This window comes from Vespula pensylvanica, chromosome 25 (assembly GCF_014466175.1).
Source record: "Vespula pensylvanica isolate Volc-1 chromosome 25, ASM1446617v1, whole genome shotgun sequence".
Lineage (NCBI taxonomy): Eukaryota > Metazoa > Arthropoda > Insecta > Hymenoptera > Vespidae > Vespula > Vespula pensylvanica.
In genome coordinates, this window is record NC_057709.1 from 2,162,629 (window position 1) to 2,175,006 (window position 12,378).

The window sequence follows — 12,378 nt, forward strand, 5'->3', positions numbered from 1 at the left end:
TCTCTAAATATATTCGAATCGTAGCCGTGATTAGATTCGAACGTTTCATAATTACTTTGATAGAACAACATAGATTGTCATCACTGCCTATAGATTTTAGTGTTTAATTATTCGTAATTTAGTTATATTTAGTTCTCGGCAACCGGGATCAAGTTACATTAAAATTTAAAAATCTGACGAAATGTTTAATGATGCGATCAGTTATCTACGTTTTACTAATACTTAAATTTCGAATACTATTTGTGAAGTTATCTTTTTAATCGTTTAACATCGTCTTTTTAATCTTTTTAATATCGAATTATTCGAATCTATAAGAATTTGGAATCACTCAGGAATTCAAAATCAATTTATATAAAATGATTACATTGTAAGTATATTCAATAAAATTTTAGTAGTATAGTCGAAATCTATGAACTGAAATTTGATTGTTAAAGTGGACTCGGATTCGCAAGTACATATTGCACTTGACCATATCCTTAAAAAAAACAAATTCATCTTGTTAGTCAGGGAATAACAAAACAATACAAAGCTATCTTCCAAGTTTCCTCTTTTAAGAAAGAGATTACGCTCTCTTGATCTTGGTTCTGCTATTTCTCAATTGATTTCGTACATATGTAATATTCATCCATGCTACAAGCATTCAAAAATCATAAATATTTATATATTTTTGATTAATGGGCATATAACATTGTAACATTTTTTTTAAATATATTTTTCATTAATAAATATTAAGATTAATATATATATGCGCAATCGACACTGAAAAATAAATGTACTTTGGTTTAAACCTGATAAGTATGTCCAATAATTTGTCGTTCATACATCCCATCGAATATATCAACTTGCTAGCATTCATTAACGTTTCATAAAACTTCTCTTGGATCGATTTGTGGAGAAAGATATCAAAAACTATGGATAGTTGAATCAAATTCTAAAATATCAATGCTAAAGAGCATTCGCTAAAATCAGATGTATTATCTTGATTATCATCGATAAATACAAAAAAAGTCTGAGTAATTTTGTTAAAAAGCAACATCTGCATTACTTTTGTTATAATTATGGTAATATAAGCAATGAATTATTTGATTCGATGGGCATACATCATATGAATCTATTTTTCTCTAAGTCAGTTTTTTTGAGATTTAAAAATATCGAAGTTCCTTTTTAAATGAAAATAAATATTTTTAATAAATGAAATCAAGAGTTAAATGATTTATGACACTGTGGCCTTCGTATGATTTTCACAGTAAAAAAAGTCACAATATTTAGACAATTTATCCAAATAATGAAATATCAGGGTATCCCACATAACTGAAACAGGCTGAATCGGTAAAAGTGGAACGGTTAAAAATAAAAAAAAAATGTTATAAGTCGAAGTTAAATGGTATCAGACAGTGTATAATACTCACATAATTTTATACCTTTCTATGCATTGTTGCATCAGAAAAATACAACTGCACTTTTTTTTTAATAGAAACCTATATTCTTGACTGCACCAATTGCTGTAGTTTTTTATGCTCTACATAAAAATATTAACTTATTTATATCTTAAATATATATGTTATGAAGTTATTACCCGTAGTATTATCCGTTTATTAATACTCGACGACAGACATAAATAATATAGAAAAATTTAGCTACGATAACTTTCTAACGTCATTATATCAAAAATATATGCATATATACATACACATACACATACACACACACACACACACGTATATCGAGTTTAATCTGATTAAAAAAATAGACTATATAATTATACAAATAGAAAAATAATAATATTAATAGAAGCAAACAACTCGGATTTTTGTAACTATATTTATAGAGAACTAGATCTATAATATATACATTTACAATCATTCACATTTTATAATTATAGAATAAAAGAATTAACACAATTAACATATAATATATGTAATGCATCGAGGATCAATTCCAACATATATATCCATCCATAGGAATTGTAGCAGGTATTAGAATTGAATCAATCACGAACTTATCGTTACGATTGATTGATAAAAGTTTTAATCGAATAAATCACAATCAAATGAATATATCATTGTATGGCATGAAAGTAATGAAAGATTTTTTTAATGGATTCATGCTTTTTTCTATAACGTGATAGTAAATCATGAATGAAATACGATTTATGACACAAGATCATTCAAGGTCAACCAAGGTCAATAATTACAAGACAAAGAATTCGTATCGATTTTTGAATTTCTATTATTATGACCTTATGTAATAAATCCACTCATGACTGTATTCCACTCATGACCTACTATCATGCTATAAAAAAAAAACATATGAATCCATTTAAAAAAATGAAGGTGATGTTGAAAACTTCTATACTCTCTCACTTATTCAAAATGGATGAATATATAATAAAGATCTATTCCCTTAAAAAACACAATTGATCTGTCCGAACATTGTTCGAGAAAATCATTAATTTCTAATAATCTATTATATTTCTGTATATTAATATATATATATATGTATAATACATATTAGATATTTCATACAAGAATTAATTAAATGAAAGTTCAATGATAATAAATAAACAATCCGCATTTATAAATCACAATTAAACAATTGCAAATAATTATAGATTTTTAAAAAGAAAAAAAAAAGAGTTATATACAAAAATAATCTTACTTAAAATTTCTAGTAAATATATAAATATAATTAAAAAATGAAATTTCTAATAAGTGAAATAAATTTAATAACGATATGAAAAAACCTGTTTTTGTTATATGTAAGTACATATGTACAAAATATACATACTTTAATTAATAAAATTATTTCTTATGAAATTGATCGTATCGATTACCGATTTTTATGTTCGGTAATATCTCGACGATGAAATACAATCCAATGGCAAGGGTCATCGATATAAATGCGGTTAAAAAATAATATTTTGTCAGTTTAGTATATTTTATCAAAATGAATTTCTTCTCCGATGTATTATAATCATCATCGATCAAACTATTTTTAATTTCTAGGAGCAATTGTGCTAACAATTTTCTATTCATCCTGCAGATTGTTATTTTCGTGAGTGTCATTATGAATAAAACATTTTCGGTGAAATTATCGAGAATTTCAGAGAAACCAATTTTATAATAAATCAAATTGACAAATATCAAGCAACAGTGGAAGGAAAGATATATAAAAGTAAAGAAAAAAAGTGGATCGTAGATCTCGAGCGGCCATATTCCAAGATATTTTAGTAATCGTTTGTTCCATCGTAATGATTTCATTAATTCGGTTATATGGAGTGTCTGTAATAAAAATAAAAAATAACCTTATTAATATTAATAATAAATATTTGAAAATAATTTAATGATCACACAATCGAATTTTATGTTTCGATGGAATTATAGTCAAGTTATTTTTCTACTCTAAAAGAATAAAATTGTTTAACGATTTTAATTAAATTAATTATTTCTTTGTATAAATATATATACGTATAAAAATATGCTTGCATATCACTAATATATATATATATATATATATATATATATATATGTTTTAAAAATATGTAAACAAATATATATATCATGATAAAATATTATTTATGTAAATTGGTGCATATTATTAAAAATTTTCATGCCATTTTAATCTATTAAAAGGTTTTAATTGCATAATAATTTTAATCTACATGTTTTAAGAAAAGTTATTTGTTTCTTTGTTTTCTACAAAATGATGCAATTTTTTTAAGAAAAATATTAAGATACATATATATATACCTATAATATATATATACATATAAATATATATATATAAATAAATATAGATCTATATGTATGTAAGTATATAGAGAGTGTTGTTTAATATATGTATCCATTTCATCGATCTAAAATCAAGTTCAGATAAACATGTGACCCATCTGTGCAGATTGAATGATCCATTTATTTCCTGTCACACTGTGTATCATTTCCAAATAATGTTGGATTACTGGATTCAAGACCAGAGATGGAATCGTCAATTTTCATAACATTCATTAGGAGAAACCAGGGGTAGATCAACCAATTGTCAATAATTTTCTACTGACACATGCATTATTGAAGAAAATTTTACCATAGAACTTTTAAATCATCGCTACTATGTCATTTATTTATTTTTAATACTTGTCTCTGATTTATTAGAATTTCTCAAGAAATTGGTTAACGTAAGTAAATATGTTTTTTTAAAGATCTTTTTGTTTTATCATGCCCGCACTGGCGGACAAAAATTTGGGACTATTAATCTTTTGATAGATAATTATATACTGTATTATAAATAGTAAATAATCAACAGTTTGTAATTGTTTTTAAAATTTACACATACACTTACACTCTACCTACGAATGATGTAGAATCATTCAATATATAAAGAATCCATGAAAAGGATAAAATCTTCGATGCTTATTTGCTACGAATATTACTTTGTGTGAGATTAATATTCCATATGAAAAAAGTATTTATATTAATACAAGTAACAATAATTTCTTAAAAATTTAATATTTTGTACAATAATTATTATTTTTAATGACTGCAGCACATCTTTATGGAATGTATCTTTACACATTGTTCTATTGAAATACTGATCCTGTTTCAATTGCAGTCTACAGTAATTCAAATTTTTTTATTTATATCTCTGCACATTTCTTTTAACAATGTTTAACAAGTTCTCGATCGGATGAAGATGCGGCGATTGTGATGTTCATTTGATGGCAATGATAAAACAGTAATATTTTCTTCCATAAGGTATTGTTTCACAATTTAATCCATTATCCTGTTGAAAGATGAAATTGTCTCTCATATATTCATGCACGTAAGGTATCATGATTCCTTTCATAATCTCTAGATATTGAAATTCGTTTATAATGCCATTGACATACATTACTATTTATGGCATACACTCTTAATTGATAAATTGATCCTGGACTATTTCGTGAAAACGGTACCCACATCACTGTGCTTGAATGTTCTTATGTTGCATTTTGTATTCATTTTTTTTCATCCTTATGACGTTTAACATAATCTAGTATCTAACGTAATCTAACATAATCTAAATTCCATCAGAAAGCACCCTAAACCTTTCAACTTGTTAGAAAATAACACATTTCCTCAATCCCAATCACTATCCAATGTTTCTGTGCTTCAGCGAAAGCAATCCGCAACTTCCGATTTTTAATCGTTGATTGATATTGGCTTCTTTCGAAACAATTATCCTTTTAAATCAAATTCATGAAGATGCCTACAAATGATTCTTACATTAATATTCAAATCATGCTGTTTGGAAACGATCCTGTTTGAAATTACATCCTGCGTATAGTTTTCTTCACTCACACTCGATATTTTCCTCACTAAAGTTTAAGAATGCGTAACCTAGGGACCCATTTAAAAGAGGAAATAAACAGATGACTATTATCATTCTTAGAACAAACTCTCGGTATTTTATTGCAGCATTGTCAAGTCTTCTTAATTTTTAAACCTGTACGTGCTTACTATCAGCTTCAGATACATAAACAGCTTAGATCTCCAATTTCTTTCGTTCTAAACAAGCACTTCTAGAAATTCCTTGAATGTTGACACCAGTCAAACCTCGCCTCTTGATACAATAGACCTTCTGTTAAAATATAAACCAATCAGAATCCTAAAATAAAGTATAAATAAAATTATTATCCAATAAAAAGCAAAACTTTATTTTTGACAAGTTTTCTAAGTAATCGCCTAAATACATCAAAATTAAAAGGAGTCAGTCGGAACAAAACTATAAAGTTAGTTCAGTATTTGTCTCTCTGTAAAAGCAGCCACTAATTAGCTAATAAGTCCGTAATCAGTTCTAAGTCTATATTCTCTACTACTACAAAGCCGTCAATTAAGTAATAAATTCTTATTCTGAAATCCGTAAAACCCGTATTCCGAAATTTGTAAAATCAGTAATTAAATAATAATTCAGTATTCTACATTCTATAAAAACGAAAATTAAGTAACAACTTCGTATTCGTAGCATTTCGTAAGAGCAATAATAAGACTATATTCCCAATTTCATAAAAAATCTAATAAATTTAAGAGACTTTATCCTAATATCGATGAATCAATAGAGCCGCTTGTATTTTCTTATAATGCCTACTGAACATCATTCGACTACCCCGCTGAGACGAGAAACCACCTGGTAACTCACTTGTAGGCAAGATATGCAATTTGAAACTGCTATTCTAATACCATGTCTACTCCTTTCCTAGCCTATTAATCTATCAAATTTCTCCTGTTTTATCCCATAGATCTCAGTTTCCTACTTCAGTTGCTTGTCATCGAAATCATGTTCCTTAAAATCAATATGTAATAAAGACTTCACGATCCGTTCAAAAACTAATCAATCTTGAATAACACCACAGAACGTAGCATCCGATAAACGGTGAATACAGAAGTTCATTTTTGCAGTAATTTTTAGAGTTCTGCCATTTTTCAGTTTATCGTACTTTTTAATATTATCTCTATGCCACTTTTTGCTATTATCTCTTGCATACGATATGACACGAATTTTTCTCTCTTCTAAACTAATGGGTTGTCATATTTTTCACTTTAATTTATTATTTATTATCGCATATATAATATATTATGTTAAACAATATTATTATTCCAAAATTAATTTGAAATGCTATTGCGTTTGAATGTTCGTCTTAAACTATGTCCACAGCAAATACAACATCATAAGTTTCATGCTCATTATCTCAAGAATTATTTATATTTTGAATGATTCTAAATTGTTTATAGATAGAATATGAAGATATATAAGAATAATTGAGAACTGTCGGTTATTTAGTATCTTCAATAATCTATCAAAAAAATAGTTTTTAAAATTTAACCCACCATTGTAGTTACAAAAAAATAAAAAATATTAAAAGGATATTATTAAAGTTAACTTATTAAGAGACCTATTAAAACGTTATTTTTCTAATAAATTAATTTGAGATTATGTAGAGTATTGAAGTTAAACTGATCCGTTCGGATGTGGTGATATGGCAAACTGATCAACCAACTTGTGTAATATTAGTTTGTACTAACACTTTATTACAAAAATTAATTATTTTTTAAAACTAATTAAAAATAATTATCTCATAAAACAATGAGGACGTATCAAAGAAAGTCAATTAATCCAATTTCAAAAGGAATCATAGAAGAATCATATTACAAACTAATCCTTAAAAAAAAATGAAGCATTAATGCAACCATTAAGGAACATGATACACCATATAAAATATTTCATAGATATGTGACTAAATTGCGAAGTAAAATTAATGAAAATCAAAGTGTCTTAAGATTAAAATTATTTTTTGATAGGTTTAGATACAAAAAAGAAATAAACAGATTTTTATCAACGACCGAAAAAAAAAGCTTTAATTAATTTTATATATATATAAGAAAAAAAATTTCTGACATTTATTTTATTTTAAAATAAATTACCAATAAAATTTTCTTAATTGATAGTATCTATATACCCCAATACTGTAAATCTACCAACCCTCAACTATTAATACCTACTTAATCAAATTAGGTGTAAGAAAAATATTATAATACCTTAATTATTATTATATTAAATAAATTTTTATCATTGAATCAATTAGTCAAATATGTTTCATTGAATATAATAATCGTTACTATGATATTTCATTCACATAATTTATTAAACATGGAAAAATGGAATAATAAAAAATGGCCTTACCAACTCTGGTCTCTCCTATTAAACCGAAAAAAATCCACGTTTATTAGTCAGTCATACCAAAAAAATTCAACATCAATGTATGGTCTTCTTTTTTTTAAAGAAATTAACAGATCAACCTTACGTAAATTTCCTTAGATAACAATTAATGGTAACAAAATATACTACGGATAAAATAATTGTTGTCCAAATTGTTACGTCATCGTATATTTTCGACTGATGCTATTTTTTACTGTGCCATTGTATTCTTCAAGTGATTTAATCACAACATGTTTAAATGGGACCACATGTTTGCATGAACTTTTTTTATTGCTATTTCTCATCCATCGATAAAGTAGATTCCACATTTTATGAAACACTGTATAATACATATAATGTATATAATGATAATAATAGATAAATCGATGAGCTTAAAAACGTTAACACGTTGGCTGCTACAAGATTTTCATAGATCTTATCCTGAAATTAACATTAAAAATTATTTTCATAATTATAATAATTTTATTATAATAATTAATTATTGTGCTTGGTGAATAAATAAAATTATATTTTTATCACTGTTGTCCATTAATGCTACTTCCTTGCTTTTATCAATTCGTTAAACGATTAAAAATTATTAATATAAAATCTGCACAAAATTGCACAAAATAATAATTTACAGTTTTATTTATGCATGTCAGAAAATTTACTTTTTGTAAAATATATTTGTTAAATTTCGAATTGGTAAAAATAAATGAATTAATAATTCAAAATAATAATTTTCGAGAATATTAATTTCGTTAACTTTTGAATCAGCAAAAACGAATAGACTATTCGTTATATAATATAAATATTCTCAATAATAAATAATTTATATGTATATTATAGCATAAAAATAAATATTTATTATTCACAATTTCATATATTATATTCATAAAAATTGTTAATAAAAAATGTATTAATTGTTCCACGATACACATTTTTATTATTTATTTGCATTGTTAAAAAAAGAAATTAAAATTAAATTTTTTTCATTATCCACCATATAACATATATAATAATTAATTTGTAAATTAATTACTACCACCATGCTTCAACTGAGAAAATATTTAGTAATCATATAAAAAAAAAAGAGATAGAGTAGTCAACTCGTTAAGAAAATTCAAAAATAAAATTTCGATTTTTGCAGATCATCGAAATAACTAAAAAAAATAATTCTTCATGATAATTTTCTAAAACCAGAATAATTTCTCTTCCTCTAAAATTTCTAAAAAATTCACTTGGGACAGTTATTATCACAAACGTCACACTTGTTAACAAACTGTCAATTATGTATTTAAAAAACGACGTGTACATCCATATTTCTCTACTCTCTTCCATTTTACTCGTTCGGAGGTCGTTGACAGACTCTTTCTTTAAGTCAGGATCAACTAACGACATAAAGTACGTTCGTAAGGGGTTAAAACGGTTAGTTGAATGGTTCATACAGATAAAAAAAAAGGAGAAAGAAAAAAAATACGGAACAGTTTTTGAACCCTTTTCCAATATATCGAAGGTGAAGATGAAAAGAAAAAAGAGGAGATGGTGAATCGTTAACGAACGAACAAAGTTGACCCAGTAATAATTGATTGAAACTTTACGGACGGTGTTTTTGCATAAATCATTTCTCTCTACCGTTCTGTCTAAGTAAGATATACCTTTTCCTTTTCTTTCTTCCTCTGTTTTCCTTTTTTTTTTTTTTTTTGAACTCTATATCCGTCGATCGTTTTTACGTATCATTCTCGTGAATATTATTTCACGTAAAAAAAAAAGAAAAAAAAACAAAAAAGTTTACTACGAACTTCTACTGCAGGATGGAGAAAAAAACAAAGAAACTAAAAGTAGATGTGTTCAAGTTGTAAAACGGTTAGATGAATTCAAGTTTCACTTCGAGTTCTCTTGTTGTTAATTCACTTTTAATCGATCGTTATAAAGTGTTCAGAAAATGGTGAAGCAATTAGAGTTCTTACATTGGAATTGTTAGCAATCGTTAAAGTTCCTTACTGAAAATAATAGAATAGTTACTAAGTTCGATTATACGTAGAGAAGCAAGTAAGAATATCTTCGTACAGGAAAAATTGTTATTAATTATTATTTAGAAGCAATAAAGGCCTTTGATATCACCGAAGTGAATTTTATTTTATTACGGTTAAATAACATAACTAAAAATTTTATTATACTCGAAAGATTAATTACGTTAAATATACATTACGATGCACATTAAACATATATAATCAAATGCAATACTATGATACATACTAATTCTCAGACGTATATAATTTTTAATTAAATAGCATATGTGTCACAATATAAAGGGGGTAGATGATGTCCTGAAAATTATATTTAAATTATTATTTAAATATAAAATTAGTACATAATAATTTAATTAGTATATATAATTTTAAATTTATAATAATTTAAATTAAATGTATATTTAAAATTAAAATTATATTTAAATATAATACAAATTATATATAATATATATTATATATAAATTAATATATATAAATTATATATATAAATTATATATATAAAATATTGATTAAAATATAAAATTTATAACAATTTAAATTAAATTTATCATTATCGAAGAACAATATCGAAGGACGAGGAATGTGCTTAACTTACAATATCTAAACTCGAACTATAATAAGAATCATGAGAATTCAAGAAAAGTGTTCCTTTTTTCTACGTATTCTTTTAGAGATTATTATTAAAGATATAACAAGAATAAATAATCTCAATAATGCTACTTAATTCTTAGCAGATAATACCATGGATATCTGAAGATGTGCACGTGTGCTCCAACATTGGTGAATCTCATCTCGAATATTCTCTATTCTGAAGAATCCTATTTAAGAAACAACTTCAGTGATGATGATATCAAAAATGTTATTCTTTTTAATAATGAAGACAACACAAGATTTTTTATTTTTCTATAAAGAGATCGATTATAGTATCCCATGATCTGGGATATAAAATATTCTGTAAATATAAATCATTCAAGTTTAATGTGAACATCATTTTCGTAGGTTAATGCTAAATTTTGAATTATAAAAATGAGATAATTTTTGCTTCGCTATTCGGAAATACAAAATATATGTACTTAGTAATAATAATAATAATAAATTAAAAAAACAGATGGATAGTCCTGTTTAATCATCACATTTAAATATTTTATAAATCATGAAGAAACGTATGTACGATAATTTATCTCATAACTCATAACATTCATCTATCGCTTATTTATCATATAAGATGTATAGTTACTTATACATTATTTAGACAATTTGTACAATTAACTATAAAATTACACCTTTTCTTTTATTTATTCGTCCCGTTATTACTTATTTATTCATCAGCTAATCATTTTCATGCATTCACTATTACATTTAAATGTATATAACAGGCTATTATGATAAACGGCGTTGATTATAATTTATGTAAATTCGGTTTCCAAATACTACCTATTCCTTTCCCTCTCGATAACTAGGTTAAATGTTGCTAGCCGATAGAATCATTCAACAAAAATATCTTCGGTTACAATATATGAAAAGATATAAACGACATTACTTTAGAAAATTCATGCAATTGAATAGATGTAAATAGATATTTGTATAACGGAATAAATAAAATAGGAAGGAATATTTGATAGTGATCAAAATTAAAAACTTAATAAATTTCATATGATTCAATACTTTGTACCATACGTATACAATGAATAAACGCACTTTTAATGCAAGAATATCAACAAACATTTATCATAAATTTAGTTCTGTTACATGTAAAATGAAAACAGATCGCGAAACTATTTTGGTTATTTTTATTATTATATTTATCATTACATTATTATATTTGCATTCGATCTATTTTGTCATTACCATACGATAATTTGAATGATCGTACTTACATATTTGCAAGCAAATGTAAACAGTGAGTAAATGAATTTTTTTCACATAATTTTATCAAAAAGATTATTTGATACAAATTAAATGACACGAACGAAAGTACTAGAGAGCAAATAATAGAAAAGATCCATGATCGTTCAATTATAAAGTTTAAGTTCTAGATAGGAATTTTCTTTCCATATATATATATATATATATATATATATATATATATATATATATGTATGTATGTATGTATATATATATGTAAAAGTTTAATATTTATCAATATAAATAATATTTAGGAAATAGATTAAGTATTGTAAATTTATAAATGTATATGTCCTACAAAATAATAGTTACTTTTAAATATAGTTGGAATTATATTTTTCATGCCATACATTATTTCCATAGAATATTTTATAATACTATTGGAAATAACAAACATAATTTAGGTCGAGAAAAGTAATGTTCAACCATATTATAATAGAGGACTGATCGGAAATAGAAAAAAAAGGGAAATATTGGGCGTGGTTAAATGATGACACACAAGTGAATTCTGATTCGTGCTTTTTCCTTGAGGTAATCTTACTGATCATGTTTATAAGCTGAAACATTATTACGTAACATTCGTGCCATTGTTACGCGAGTCATCAATTCCAAACTCACGAAGATACTATTCGCTATGAAGTACGATACGAACACGCCTTCGGAAAATGGATGCTCTAATACGAAGAACATACAATGGTTCACGAAAGTATTC